The 16,093-nt window shown below is 42.3% G+C and overlaps 1 protein-coding gene across 2 annotated transcripts in view; it reads left to right on the top strand.

Moving 5' to 3' along the window:
* Positions 1-16,093, top strand: part of TBX15 (T-box transcription factor 15) — a 107,814-nt gene that overhangs the window by 34,263 nt on the left and 57,458 nt on the right. Inside the window, exon 1 of one of the 2 annotated variants that reach the window (XM_007169310.2) lies at positions 11,939-12,135. The exons of the other annotated variant lie outside the window; for it this stretch is intronic. The gene's annotated coding sequence lies outside the window, so the exon portion shown is untranslated. Of the gene's footprint in view, positions 1-11,938; positions 12,136-16,093 lie in introns of those variants that run through there. 2 annotated transcript variants of the gene reach the window in all.

Genomic DNA, 16,093 nt, shown 5'->3' with positions numbered 1-16,093 from the left:
TTTCACTCTAAGGAAGAGCTTTTCTTTTATATTAGTTAGTTGGTTAATTAATTAATTAATTAACTTTATTTAAATGAACTTCTGGGCTCTTTAGTTCCTATTTTATTTAATGGATTATAATCTGTTATTATTATTCATTTTGATACTCCAATCACTCCTGACCTGGCCAGAGGAAGTCCCTTCCAATTAGCTCCTGTGTGCTTTGACATGTTCCCAGTATTCTTTGAGCACTTTCTTACTTTCTGATGAAACAAGATGTTCTGGGCTTGACTTGTACATTTTCTGCCCAAGCCCTAGAATAATATGATTGAATTTTAGTTCATTAACTATTTTCCTTTTTGAGGAGGTTATTCTAACTGAGGAGGGAGTTTTGATTCCATGTGGAAAGTCAACTTGATGTTATTTGTTGTGTTCACTGTGCTATGCAGCATATTCTTTATGTGACATCATCAGTATTTCCTGTGAAAAGGTGTTATCAGTTCGTCTTCTTTGAATCTGCTTTGGTTCAACATTTCAAGCCTGGGTGTGATTCACACAGGTGCATAGATGTATAATTTTTGTTTAGGTAATTGATTTATTTGAATATTTGTTGAGAACTGCAATAAACCCCTCAGTTAACTAATATGCTTTTGTCTAAGGGTGGTTGGTTCTTTGCTAGTCCTTATAGATTCTGTAAAGCATAAAACATGGTTCCTCCTCCCAAGAAGTTTATATTCTTAAAGGGAGGACAAGAAGAGCATATACTAAGCCATGGCCAGTACTGCATTAAGGTATATAAATCATCACTGTGTTATACGGGTACCAACAGTAAGTCTGTACCAATTCTAAGGAGGAGGTTATGGATGAGGATGGAGAAGGCAGACAAGATTCTACAGCTCATAGCCATCAGGACAGGAGGTCTTTACAGACCTAGGATGGACTCTGCACATTTACCTTGCTTGGAAAGATGAGCTCTTTTATAGGTGACCTTTTACACAGGGGTTATAAATCTCAATAGGACATACATAGGGAAGAGTGGGCTGCTGTCACTAAGCCTTGGGTCTCACTAAATTTCCATACACACACATTCCTTGGAGCCTAGAACAGGATCATGGAGTTGAAGCAGGAGAGCATGACCTATGTGATTCTCTGCCTTTTTTTCACTCCATAATTGTCCTAGAGCAGGAAGCTCTTCCTTTCCGTGAACTTGTTCTGTGAGCTGTGTTTCCAGACCCTCGCAGAAAGAATATTACCTAGCAGAAAAGCATGACAGGGTTTTTTTTCTGACCCAACAATTTTATATTTCTATACTGTCTACACTCTGGTTGTAAATGCTTTGGGGGCAGGGCCCTGCATTATACTTTTTGGCATCCCCCATTGCCTGTGCCCCCATTGCATGAATTATTCATTGATTGATTGGTTTTCTGAAAAACCCTGACTGCTTTGGGATATGTGTGATAGGAGACAGAATGATGAAATTTGTTGACTCTTGTAAATATAAAGCCTTTGCTGTGTTAGCTTAACATTGTGGCCCTGGAGTGGCTCTAAATTTTCCCTTGCAGAAGCAAAATCACTATAGCAGTTCCAGACCTCACTTTTCCTAAGGAAAAAATATATGTATATATATACGTGTATATATATATATATATATATATATATATATATATATATATATACACACATACATATATATCTATATATAGATATATGTGTATATATATATATTTTATATACATACATATATATATTTTAACATATTCTTCCTTATTTAAAATGCAGATGGCCTTTTAAAAGAAGGAGGCTCCTATATACTGAAAAGTTTCTTTTAAATAAAAATAAAACCATGGCCTGGATGATCTCCAGTGTTGAGCTATAGGCAAACTTAGAGCAAGAGAGGCCTTCCTGGCAACCCTAAAATGAACACTGTGTAGGTGACTTCTACATTGCCTGTGAAGATGGCTTCTGGAAAGATGGCTTACATTCTTCATACTCCCTTCTTGGGCCTTACTCTTGAGCCTGATGAAGCCTGAAGCTTGGTATCCTGTAATTCCTCCAACCTAGGAGGTGCTTAGGGTTCTTCCCTCTTACTGGTATGGGTAGGTCTGGCGGAACCTGAAGGCTGTGCTGAGTAAGAACCTATTAAATCATGCAGTGCTCCCAGCTAGGATGCCTGCGTATATCAATTGTGGAAACCAACAGTTGGATTAAGGAAATCCCCCAACTTGAAATGAATATCGGCTTGAGTTATTAAGCCCAGAAATATTTCCTGTCTTTGAGATTTGGTGATAGGCTATGCTTGCCTTAAGTTAAAGGGTCAGATTTTCCTGTAAGCACTTGAGCTCTCTTGCTATTTCGGGTAGTCACCTCTCCACACACATATGCTTCATCAGGAGTCGGAGCAGAGCGAATTTTGTTGGTTGTGTCCTGTGCAGCATTAGGATCTCTTCCTTGGTCAAGTGAACGCTCTTGATGAGTTTGCCCCCTTCTGTGATCATGTTGTAGGGCTTTTGATTACACGTTATTGTATGTAATCCATCCCCATGTTAACAGACATTCTTCCAAGTGAGGACAAGACCTGGCCTGTGGTAGATGACGGCTCTCCCTTGGGATCTCCTGGGGACAGGCTGGTGCTTTTAGAACTGCTGTGTGCCTTGATCTTAATTTATCTGTTGTATTCAATATCATTGGAAGCCGGGGAAAGGCCAAATACCTGACCTCCGTTCCAGGGCTGTGTTATTGCACCCACTCCAAGCTTCCTTTGATCCTTGCTTTGGCAAGCCAAGTAGGGGAACTCCTTAGCTTTCCTTGGTCCCCCAAAATTCATCTGACTTTGAGAATTTGTGACATTTAGTCTTCAAATTACAGATTGATTTGATTGCTGGTTGGAGAAAAAAAAGCTTTGACAGTCTACTGGAAAGTAGCTGATCAGACTGATGCTTTTCCAAGCGTCCATGTGAAGATTAGTATTCCTCCCAGCCATCACCTGGCTGTCATAGGACAATTCTTGAGGAATAGGACATTGGGCTTTATTTGGTCTTCCCGGTTATGAGAACCTAGAAAGGTAGGCAAGGGCCACTATAGACAGCTTACAATATTCAGGTTAAGTCCACTCCCACTCCGAATAAAGACAACTGCTTGGCCCAGTTAATTTTAGAGTGTTTATTTAGAATAAATTCAGATCTGCTGAAATAATGTCTACCTTTGTATGGGGCAAGAAAATATTCACCAAAATTCATTAAATTTTTTCATTTAGGAAAGAGGAGAATTGTTGAATTTCTTGAGTGTGAAGGTCAGTAAACTTAAAAAGGAAGGGAGGAAGGGAGGGAGGGAGAGAGGAAGGGAGGGAGGAAAAGAAAACTGAAACAACCCTGTGTGTAAAACATTAGTGCTGGGTTAGGAAGACATTGGTTTCAGATAATTCCCATATGTGTAACATCATACATATTATAAGCACACGGCATTTCTCGTGTGTCATCCATTCCCATCTGAAATCTTCTGGTGTGAACTGTGAAATAATGAAACTGAATTTTAAAATGTGTTTTATAATTAGAATCAGTGGCTTTAATTCATTTTTTTAAATAAAATCCACTTTTAAAGAGTATAATCTCAGCTGTCCACAGGCCAGAACCCAGTCCTTTGTAATATGGAAAAAATGTCAGTATTGGGTCTATATTTTTTTTTAAATGAAATGCCCCCCTTTTCTCCAGCCTTCTTTTGTGGCTGCTTTCTCTATTTCATACTGCTCAGAGGCCTGAGCTGAGGACAGATCTAAGTATGAGATGTACCGTTGCTTCAAGTGCTAACAGCCTTTTCCTGGTGGTTTCCTGCTCTTGGTTTTCTGAGACAGCAGAATTTCAAGTAGAAGAAGTACTCAATTTCTGTCTTTTGTGGGCTCTAGTGCAGGTTCTTAGCCAAGGAAAAAGTCCTTGTCAGCTTTCCGGGAGCCAAAGTGTAGCTGTGATTCTATTTGCTGAGCTTCTTAGGGCTAGTCCACTTGCGAAATTCAGCCATACTTCATGTGGGTGCCCAGTCTGGGCATTTGTGGGTGTTTAAGGCTATGTTAGGGCAGGCTTACCAGGAGACAGAGGGATTAAACACCTGGAACTGATGGTTGGCTCCAGGGTTGTAAAAGGTCTTATAAAAAGAGTGGGCCTAAGACTGTTGCCTCTCAGAGCCCTGGATGAGAGGGGAACTCGCACATAAAATAATTAAGAATTGAGTCTTGGTTTCAATCTGTGAAGGCATAGTTAGTTTTTGTTTTTGTTGGTCTGTTTTTTGTTTTTGTTTTTGTTTTGTTTTGAAGGCATGGTTGGTTTTAAGCATGGAATATCACTTAAAAAAATTGCACTCCTTGTTTAGACTTGTATCATCTTCCACCCCAGGCCTACGTTCCTGCCAGCTGAATGCATTGCTGGAGAGTCACATTCAGATTTCTAACACTGGCGGGGACAGGGCCTTCTCACACTTGCAGCAGCAGGGGCGGCACAGGGAAGAGAGAAGACCTTGTAGAGGCTGTAAGTCTGGAGAAGCAGCAAGGCCCATGTTGGGACAGGGGGCACTGACATCGGGCTGGTGAACTTTGGAGTGTGTGGTACAGATTGGCAGGGGTGGGAGCAGGAAGCAATTTTGGCTGAGGTCAGTGGTGACCTTCAGTTTTCAGCACACGGGGTCAGGGACAATGGGGTGTTGCAACAAAGGCCATGAGGCCGAGCAGAAAATGGCACCTGCGGTTGCAGCAGGTGAACTGTGATGACTGCCAAGGAGAAGCCCAAGAGCCATTTGGAGACCCTGCCAGCCAGAAGGGGAGGACCAGGGCCTGGGATTCCACAGATCTGCTGCCCCAGACTCAGGGCCAATGACTGTTGTTACAGTTACCCCAAAACTCCTCCAGTGGCCCTTCTTCAGCTGGGAGAAGTAGGAGGACACAGGCTACTCCTATTCCTTAGCAGAGACGTCCTGCTTCTTATTCTGGGGAATTTCACGTTAGCAGTTGCCTGTGTGTGGAACTCCACAGAACTCAATGTGGGATTCTGCTAAGAACTTAGGATACCAAGCCAACTGGGGCCAGTATCTCCTACTGTTGGGAGAAGAACTTTCTCCTCATTATTTTGTTATCCTCTGACGGCTGCAATTTGGACATTGTTACTCTCTGGTTAAGGAGAACCTTTGCTGTCAAGGAAATTTATTCCAATGTTTTGTGACATTACTGAAGAAATTTACTTCTAGTCATTTGTTTTCTGGAGTAATCTGCCCTTACTGCATATAGCTGGATGGCATCTGAATTAATGATTCTATCTGTTCTTAAACTTAAATTTAAATTTTAAATTTAAATTTTAAATTGTTGCATATCAAAATTTGTTGCATATCAAAATTGCTCGTGTGCACTGCTTCCTGGGGTCATAAACAGCAGCACCTATTCAGAGTGCCACATGACATGCTCAGACTTCCTGTCTTCACTGCCTCATTTGGCAAAGAACCAAGGTCACATGCTGAGGTTGAGATTAACCCACCTGCTCCTCCAATGAGAAATATGAAGCACGTTGTGCTTTCATACCAACAAGCTTTGAGAAACTGAAGCTGTCTTTTCTTATTTTTCTTGATAATGCTGTTTGAGCTCTGTTTGGTGTTCTGATGAAAGCTTACCTTTGGTAGAATGGTGAGGGGTAGTCTCACAGTTATTAAGGTATAGATATTGGATATTCATTTACAAAAACAAAACAGTAACAACAAAGCCACGTCAGAGCAGCTCAGGCTTCCCTGGAAGGCCTCAGCTCTGCCTTCTATTTGGAGTGTGCTCTGAGGGAAGGTGCTTATATATTTACTTCTGCTGCTATTGACAGATACTTCAGTGGTCCTCATTTAAACTATCTTTATGGCCAAAAATGAGACCACATCATGAGGGCTTCTGCCCCAAGGATGCGTGAAGAGAGAGGTCCTCTTTATGCCACTGGGTCTTGGCTCTGCATTAGCCAGCTTTATCCTGGGTCTTTCATCCTCAGCCCCTCATGTTCCCTCCCTGTGGAGAAAAGTCAGACATGACCCTGCCCCAATGAAGCTTCAGACCTCAGCAGAGCAATCTCTTCTCCACAAGCCACGTATGCACAGCCCCCAGGGCTGTGTGACTGTTACCGTAGAGGGATACTTTCTGTTTCTGTTCCATAGGAGCCATCCTTTACAAATTTTTTGAAATCATGACACTTCTTTCTTCACCCTCCCTATTCACTCCTCCCAGCTGTGCCTTGTGGCCAGAATGTACTAAATCAAAGGTAAAGTATTTATTGTGTACTCATGCTAAGGGATGGTTTTTCAAGCAAGATATTAGGATATTATCTCCTGTCTTTAAATTTTAAATGTAAATGTATTTCAAGGACCACAGAATGAACTATTTGAAATTAGGACTATTTTAGAGAAATCTGGGTTGGATGATTGCGGGAACTATAGGACGTAGAAAAGAAGTTTAAGACCATTCTTACCTTGAGAGTGTTTGGAGATTTTGTGAAACTCATTGAGAGCTCTGGAAACAGCTTGAATTGTGGATCACAATTTCAAAGCATCCGTGTTCTTTCTATCTGCTCCCAGTTCTTTGGTTCTGATGACCTGGACCACCTTGAGTCACTGTGCTGACTGAGAGGCAGAACAGCTAGCAGCTGCTTCTGTTACCCTCAGACTCGAAGGCCTCAGCTAAGGGCCTCACTGTCAGATCCCTGCCAAGGCCTTTGGCTTTCTTGAATGACTTGATCACACGCTGATGTTTCAAGGCTGGGTGCTCCCCAGCTGGAGCCCTGAAAATGCTTGCGTGGCATCCCTAGAGAAGGAAACTAACTTGAAAGAAACTCCCACAAAGTAAATCACCAGGACCGGATGGTTTGCATCCAAGAGTTAGGGACGGAAATGAAGTGTGAAATAGCACAGATACTGATGAAGACATTAGTTCTCCATTAAAACCAAAACTGTGTCAGAGCAGAGGACGTTTGCTATCATGATGACCTTGCTGGTAAAGGAGAAAGATTAGTGGCCTATCTGCTGCCTCTGGAAAACCTGGTCCACTTGGAAAGAATGACACAAAATACGAACAATGATACAATAGCATTTATTCCCTTAAAGCAGATAAGAGGGACATCATTGCAATTCATGCATGGCAGCATTTCAGTAGAAACCTTGGAAAGAATATGATAGTGAATATGTAACATGTGGGCTGCTATGCCCTACTCCTGTGCCCATGGCAGACACCACTAATCGATCTCTTCTTCTAAGCTTGGATTGGGCCTCATACTCCTCAATTATGTGATCTCCCATCAAATGACCAGAGTTGACATAGGTTAGTTAAAACTCATTTGTCCTCTTTGTCTAAGGGGATGTATTTTATCATGGACCATCTTGGCTCATCATTAAATTGTAAATAATGACAAGAAGGAAGTCTTTCACAGGTAGTTTAGTTTAGGAGCTGACACGAAACATGTCATCTTCTTTCTTCTAAAGACTAAGTTAGCAGAACATCCAACGCCAGAGATAAACAGTTTTGTGAGAACTGAATCCAGATGTGTAATCCTAACCCAAACCACAGTAGGATCTTTCTGGAGGGGAGGGAAGTCAGTTCCTCTGAACAAGGTCCTTTTAAGAAATGAGAATCAAGGCAGCATCCCTCATTAAGCATTTCCTTGCAGAGTTTAAAGAAGGTTGTAGACATTGTTGAGTCCTGCCACAACAGTGACTCTGTGGGGCAAAGAAGTGAGGCAGGCTTTGAGGGAAGAGCTACTCTGAGGCTTGGAGAGAAAAGAGACAGGAATGATGGACCCTGGAGAAGCTGAGTAACTTTATGGAAAACCTGAGGTTTCATTGGGACTGGCCTTCATTTCACACGAAGGGAGAAGAAGGCCAGCTTTGATGCAGGTCTGGGAATTCCGTGGGCCTATGGACAAGACATTTTGCCATTGGATTGAACAAAACCTCCTGTCACTGGTAATGATTAAAGCAGTATGGCTATAATAACTATCTACAGCCTCGTGACCTCCATATAAAGGGGTATGTGATAGAGCTGATCTCCTGGAATGGAGTATAAATGATCATTTAAAGCAGGAATCTGCTTGCCTCACTAGAGGCTGGGCTATTTTGCTTGATCAGTGAAAAGATGCAACATACTTTGATTAACAGAGTATCAGACTATAGTAAGATGTACTTAGCATCTAACTGTACTGTGATTTCTCGTTGATAATTCGGGATCTTGTCATATTGCAGGGTCATCACTTGGGAGATGAGCAGGTGCTATGGTTCAGAGGGCATGGCAGCAAGGATATGATGGGGTCCATGGGTCAGCAGACCTGGGTGCTCGTTCCCACTCTACCACTAGGCACCCTTTGACTTTGGTCACATCCAGCGGAATCATAGGTCATGGAATGAGATGCTGGGAGGTCATTTTGTCTACATCTTTGCCTCACAGGAGCTAGGGATTATCATCTACATTTTAAAGACAAGGCAGTAGTTGCTCAGTAAGAGTACATTAAGGGTGCAACACGGGGGGAGGTGTAGATGAATGAGAGGAGGGAATCCAGGTCTTCTCATGTCACTGCTCTGCTTCTGAGTCTCAGTTTCCTATCTTTAATGGGCTCTATAAGATAAGTGAGGAGTTAGCATGTGTTTAACGCACAGGGAGAAATCTCTGTGAATGAGATGATTGATTAAATGAGTGCTGATCACTTCCATTTCTAAGTCACTTTGTAGTTTACAAAGTGCTTTCATCTGCATTATTTTATCCTGCTGAGGACTCACGGAGTTGGGTAAGCCGTAGGATTCCTTAACCACTTTCCACAGATGCTTCAACTGAGACTCAGCAGGGTTAAATGGCGTCCTCAAGGCCACATCAAGGTCAGAACCAGGACTCAAGCTCCTGCCTTCTGATTCTGAATCCAGAGTTTCTTTCACCATAGAACAATAGATAAGGGACAGTTTACTCTATTTATCATTCACTTTAATGACAGCAGAGTCTTCAGCGTCACAACATGGTAAAAATAGACTGTGAGGGCAAGGAGTTTCTCAGTAGCAAACAAACTGAGCTCATCAAAATGTTCTCGCGGGCAGGCTTGGTTGCCGTGGCCTTTAGGAAAGCCTTGGCAGTCCTGCTGAGGACAGCGTCACCTACTCACCTCGTCCAGCTTTTCCTGAGGAGCTGCCTCTTGGCTCCAGGGCCAGACGCAGGTGCTGCCCTAAAGGACACAGGGCAGGGGTGGGGGATGTGGAGTGGGAGGAGGGTTTCTTCTGAGGTTTGGAGACCATGGATTGAGAGCACATCCCTGGTGTGGGGACTGGACCGTGTGTCCCGCAGCAGCAAGCTTGCTTGGTTTTGGCACACAGAAGGAGAAACAACCTGGGGACCCCAGGATTCCTGCGCCACTGAGGTTTTTCTGAGGGGCAGGGGGAAGGACACTGAGAGAGTATGAAAGAATAAAAGTAGCCAGGTTAAAGGAAAAGCCCCATTTTCGTTCACTTAAAGATAACTTCTAATCCCCCTACTTCCCAAAATGATGTGATATGAATTACAGTAAAAAAATTATACATGCATGTATATGTGGCTAAAATAAAGACAGATAGGAAATAAGGGCCCATACAGAGAAAGTTGGGGTGGTCCCATATGACCATTTAACAGTCCCAGAAAATGCAACCACTTTGTCTTCGTAAGGCAGACAAAGAATATATTTCTATTAGGATGCACCACTAGTATTCTGTGTCGTATTCTTTTGAATATTTCTCCCATTGGAAATATCCAGCTAAGGGGAAATGCTTTACATTACAGCAGAAGAGAGCTTGGAAAATAAACAATTTTCCCACTTGAAGGAATCCTATTAAACCAGTGGTCCTTGTCCTTTTAAAGTCATAGATTCCTTTAAGAATTCCATGAATACCATACATCCTCTTCCCAGAAAAATGAAAGCTCCTACAAATTTAGCTTATAATTTTAGGTCACCTATAAACCCCCAAAACCCATCCATTGACTTCAGGTTAATAATCTCTTCATTTAAAAAATTAGAAATGTATCCCTAATTTCAGAAATGCTGTCATAATGGTTTTTAACACCTTTTATTCTTCTTACTGGTGCTACTTTGTAGAATAAGAAACAATGCTGATAGGTTTTGTGGGAGTTTTACACACTTAAAAAAAATCTCAGACTTCTATTTTTGTTTTAACATTTTCATATATATATATATTTTGTAACTGGAGCCATGTAGCAAGTATGGGGAAAAATTGTGCCTTGTTTCAACAATTTTGCTAATTTTTAGGTTGAAAGATGACAGGTGACTAGAACTTACCTTATGTTGAATTAAAATAAATATTTCTCTTAAAAAGTAAAAAAATTAAAAATTAGAAATTAACATTTTATGAAATAATTTTTCCTTTACAAACAGATTCACTGCATGCAATTGAGATGATTGTAATTAAAATGTAGGTCTATGGCCAGTGTCACACAAAGTATTCTGATTTCTATGAAATTCCCTAGCCTATGACATTTGTATTTTACATGTGTAATCATTGCACATTCACTTATAGTTTTATCTGTCTTTTATTGGTTTCTTTTAAAGATGCTATATAGCGTGCATTCCATTGTAATTTATATCTGATAATGTGTAATATTTGGTATAATAAGGAAAATCTGCCTTCACTGTAAATCAATTTTGATTACATGTAGAATATGGTATATAAAGTAATACTTTAATATCTACAACAGCCCACACACCATCAATAAGATCTCATCCTCCAAACTTGTGAATTCTTGGAAAAAATTACTTCCACATGTTCCTAAAACTACTTAAGATTTTTGACTGGTTGGTGGTCTATTGATTCTAAATATCTGACCTGTCAAAACGCCATCTTTAAACTTTAGTGATGCATAGATGCTTGGAATTAGCCAGGGCTGAATTTATTACAGAACAAAGGGAGGTGATGATTAACACACCCATTTGAGCAGTAGGGGGGAAAAATAATCCTTGAATGGATTAGATGCCCTGATCCTAAAACCACATTCTCTGAATGTTGGGTCCTTGCCCAGAAATGAAGAGAGGCCACAAACACTGATGCCTTTTAAATGACAGGGTATCTCCATGGGACTCTGGTCAGGGACACTGGGGCAGAGAGTTGAGGGTCAATTGGGAAAAAGCCTTTCTCTCTCCTGTGGTCTAGCAGAGTTGAGGACCCACACCCACTCTGTGTGTAGCAACCCTCAAAGCCCACCCGATTAGTGTTATTTAATTATCAGTCTTCCTGCCTGGCAGAGATTGTTAAACTGTAAATAAATTAAATTTTATTTTGTTAACCACTAACCAGGGATCACTTATACAGTTTTTTGGACTCCAGTAGGCTACTTTCAAGACCGGCATAAAGCCTGTCAAGAAGATAATGTGAATTATTATGCACTGTCCCTAGAAGCCAAGTCATAGGCTAGCTCTTTCTATTCACTGGCAGTATCTGCGAGATACTGAGCACTCCCGGGACGTAATTCCAGGGAAATTTATCTTTGTAAGAGTAGTCTGTGAACAGAGCCCTAAACCCATTTTCTGACTGGTTTTCTCTTTTTCCTCTGCCATGTCTTACAAGCTTTATAAAAAGTATGTCTTTTTTAAAAAAATAACATTGTATAATAATATTGATGGAGATCGACTCTCTAAGAGATTCCTCCAACAGATGGGTCCCCTCCCGAGGCGGAAACAGACGGTTAGGAAAGTCCTTCCGACCCCCATTCCCTGGGAGGAGGAGCCCTTGAATCACAGGCCCAGGTGCTCAGGAAATCTCCTGTCACTCTGAGATGGGCCAGGACATGATGCCACGTCCAAAACTTCTAAATACAGTTCAGGCTGGGTCATCATGACAGATGCCGAACTGGCACGGCTCTGAGGGCTGAAGTGGGAACTCTGACAGTGCTTAAATGCTGCGGCCCCTGGGCTTGAAGCCTTCATGGGCTGGGATTGGGAGAGGCAGTGCAGAGCCTCATGGGGAGCAGGGTGGGAGCAACTTTGGCAAGGAAATCCTGCTGCCTCTGCGACACCACCACTCCTTCAGAAGGCAACCAACACCCAATAACATACCAGCTATTTTAGAAGCTGTCAGTTTCTGAACTGCTGGCACACTTGGAGGACACTGTTTCTTCAAAGGTCATTGGGACCGTTCAAGGTAGGTAGGCCTGGGGAGAAACAGAGGCATGCTATGGCCAAGGAATGAATGGAATTAAGTGACCTGGTCAAGATGGTTCGAGGAGTCAGGAATGGAGGTAGGAATATTGACTCCGGGATTCCCAAATCAGCTTTTACATAGAAGACAGTGTTAGGCTATGTTTTACCCTGCTCCACCCTCTTGGCTATCACCAAAAATCCCACCAGGTTAGACTCCTTTGACAACTCACTCTCCTCTGGGGAGGGTGAAATATTCCTGAATATTTTGGGGAAAAAAAGAAGGCAGGAGAGACACCTGGCAGGTGGACTTTTCCTGGAGGAGTCTGGGAACTTGGGATGTGAGGGTAAGATTCTGAGGTTGGCAAGCATCTTAAGCAGGGGATGGTGAATTGTAAGTACACAGACACTGCTATGAATACAATTAATCCTGAGTGTTTGTTTCACTCTTAATGCTTGCCCCGTGCCCCAAAAGTAGATTCATTTCTGTTGTTAAAGCATTTTATTTTAGGGTTTCTGAAGGTGGAGTGGATGGTGGATGATTCAAGCTTTGGGGTAAGAAAGACCTGGGTCCTTTTCTTCTCTCTGATGCTTCTGGGTGAGTGGCACTGGGCATGTTACCTTGACTAAGTCTCAGTAATCTCACCTGTCAAATAGGTTATAATGCACAACTCTCAGGTCTCACCTTGAGGCTCTTGGAAGACTCCCTTAGGCACTAGATCTTTTCTGTCTCCTCAATGTATATTTTCCTTAGCCTGAGCCAGAGGGTGAGATCTCTTGACAAGGTTGTCAATTTGGAGTCAGGGGACCCTGCAGCCCCCCAGCTCTTTTCTGTCTTTCCCATCTCTTGTGGAGCAGTGCCCTTGGGCTGCTTCTTCAGCTGAGGTTGATCTCTCTGCTTCTCTGTTGAAGGCTAGAATTTGCTCTCGGGGCCCCATTTCTTAACTGAAGATCCAGCCTACATCTTTTCTCAGTGGTCTGCCCTGTTTTCTCTTCTTTCAGATTCTAGTCATTTTCCTTCTCAACTAGTATGGCAACCATCATGAACCCGGAGTAGACCTACACAAAAACAGGCTTTCTTAGCTGGTATTTTTACTATTCCTTTGCTTTCCCTCCTTCTGCCTCTCCACAATTTCTCCTTCTAACATATTCAATTCTGATAACTTTTGCTCCAGGCCCTGAATTATTTTCTTCATTATGTGATATTTTCCCATTCTACATTTAAAATTTTCTTTGTTAGGATTTGCTTTTCTCCTTTTGAAAGAACACAAACCTTCTTTTTCCCTCTCAAATGTGGATTGGCAAGTGATTGGGAAAAGATCTAACCCTGTGGCCACCTCCCTTTCCAAATTATGGACAGAAATAACATTTAATATACTCCTACTGTGTGCCAGGGGCTTTACTGAGAGCCATGGGCATATCTGTTTTATTGAGGAAATTGGCTCAGGCAGGTTAAGTCACTTGCCCGAAGTCATAAAGCTGGGTCTGTATGATTCTAAAGAAGGACCGTGCTCTTTCCCCTTCTTGGCAGCTTCTCTGGAAACCCCACTTCACTGCAGACAGCAGGGACACTTGCTATGTGGGGGTCTAGAGGGTGCAGCAGCTCTGTGTGCAGGAGTCATCCTGTTCCTGAAGGAGAAGACATCTCTGCACCCCATCCCCCACCAGGTAACACACACACACACACACACACACACACACACACACACACACACACACACACACATACTCAAAAGCATCACCAGCTCCAGCACTTGTAGAAGGGCTTGCTCCTTTCCTCATTTTACCCTCGTGATCACAGGCACCTTTTCTTCTTAGGTTCATGTGGAGGAGAGTTAGTATTGAGAATTTTCTAGATGATAGGCTGTGACCGCTACTCATAGAAGTGACCGAATTCACTGAATTCATTTGATGCCCCTGAAAGATTTCAGGTTAGACCTTGCCAACTCACGGTCATGGAAGGAAAAGCTAGTGGGATTCCAATAGCTTAGATTATGTGTAGAGGTGACCCCGTTGGGATTTTGTTGGGAACACGGCATTCAATTAAAACACCTCATTACTAGGGATATAGTGGTCTCCTGAAGAGGATCAGAAGAATAGCATTCAAGATTCTTTTTTTTTTTTACATTTTTTTATAGTAATCTTTTTTATTTATTTATTTTATTTTTATATTTATTTTTGGCTGTGTTGGGTCTTCGTTTCTGTGCGAGGGCTTTCTCTAGTTGCGGCGAGCGGGGGCCACTCTTCATTGCGGTGCGCGGGCCTCTCACTGTCGCGGCCTCTCTTGTTGCGGAGCACAGGCTCCAGACACGCAGGCTCAGCAATTGTGGCTCACGGGCCCAGTTGCTCCGCGGCATGTGGGATCTTCCCAGACCAGGGCTCGAACCCGTGTCCCCTGCATTGGCAGGTGGACTCTCAACCACTGCGCCACCAGGGAAGCCCCCATTCAAGATTCTTGATGTGTTTCCAGCCTTCTTCTCTGGCCACATTTCTTCTCTTGCTTTGCTAAACATACAGCGTGGGCTTCCCTGGTGGCGCAGTGGTTGAGAATCTGCCTGCCAATGCAGGGGACATGGGTTCAAGCCCTGGTCTGGGAAGATCCCACATGCCTTGGAGCAACTAGGCCCGTGAGCCACAATTACTGAGCCTGCGCATCTGGATCCTGTGCTCCGCAACAAGAGAGGCCGCGATAGTGAGAGGCCCGTGCACCGCGATGAAGAGTGGCCCCCACTTGCCGCAACTAGAGAAAGCCCTCGCACAGAGATGAAGACCCAACACAGCCATAAATAAATAAGTAAATAAATAAATAAACCCAAAGTTTAAAAAAAACACAAAAAAACCCAAACATACAGCGCTTTATTCATTCATTCATTCATTCATTCATTCAACAAAACCAACATTTTATTGAGTGCATAATAGGTGCCAGACACTGTCCCAGGTGCTGAGGATACAAGAGGAATCACACAGATGTGGTCTCAATTACTTGCTGTTCTCTAGACCTGCTTGGTAGACTTTACTCCTGTGCCTCTGCCATAAAATTCCCTTTTCCTGGAAGATCCTTCTCCTCCTTCCCCATCTCTTCCTTTTCATCTTGCACACATCTCTCCCTTAGGCCCAGAAAAGACCGCCAGGTGGGAAGAAGTTCTTCTCGCCTCTAAACTCCCATAGCATTTTGTTGATACTCCTTTTAGATAATACATGAAAATTAGCATTCATATATCCCTTTTACTACTGATAAAGTATTTACGTAAACACACAGACACACACTTTGTTAGTGATTCATAAAAATTTCACAAAGTAGGTACTAATGATATCCTCATTTTGCAAATGATAAAACTAAGGCTCAAAGAGGTTAAGTGACTTGTTCAAGATTAGACAGTTGGAAAAAGAAGAGATGAACTTTAGAACTTGGTCTTTTGAATTACAGTCCCTCAGCATGCTCTATGCCATACTGGATTTTGACTCTTCTACTTTTATTAGATTATTTATTAACCTGTCCTGTCTCCTAAGTGATTTTGTAAGTTCCTGAGGACATAGGAACGTATCTTATTTAATTTTGTGCTCCTCACATTACCTAACACATTGCCAGGCTCAGGCTAGATAATCAACTATTATTTGTTGAAAAAATAAATAATTGATTGAATGGATGAATTCAGAAAATTACTGGAGAGGTTGTTATATTTGCCAGCCATTTAGCTCTTTTATTCATCAAACAGGATGGTTCTTTATGTTTGGCTTGATAGGTTGGGAAGATTTTATTTTATTTGTTTATTTTTAACTTTTTTATTGGAGTATAATTGCTTTACAATGGTGTGTTAGTTTCTGGTTTATAACAAAGTGGTTGGGGAGATTTTTCTTTTTTTTTTTTTTTAATTATTTTTGGCTGTGTTGGGTCTTCGTTTCTGTGCGAGGGCTTTCTCTAGTTGCGGTGAGCGGGGGCCATTCTTCATCGCAGTGTGCGG

Source organism: Balaenoptera acutorostrata, chromosome 1 (assembly GCF_949987535.1).
Source record: "Balaenoptera acutorostrata chromosome 1, mBalAcu1.1, whole genome shotgun sequence".
NCBI lineage: Eukaryota > Metazoa > Chordata > Mammalia > Artiodactyla > Balaenopteridae > Balaenoptera > Balaenoptera acutorostrata.
Note: the sequence above shows the minus strand (reverse complement) of the source record. Positions and strands in the feature narration are given on the sequence as shown.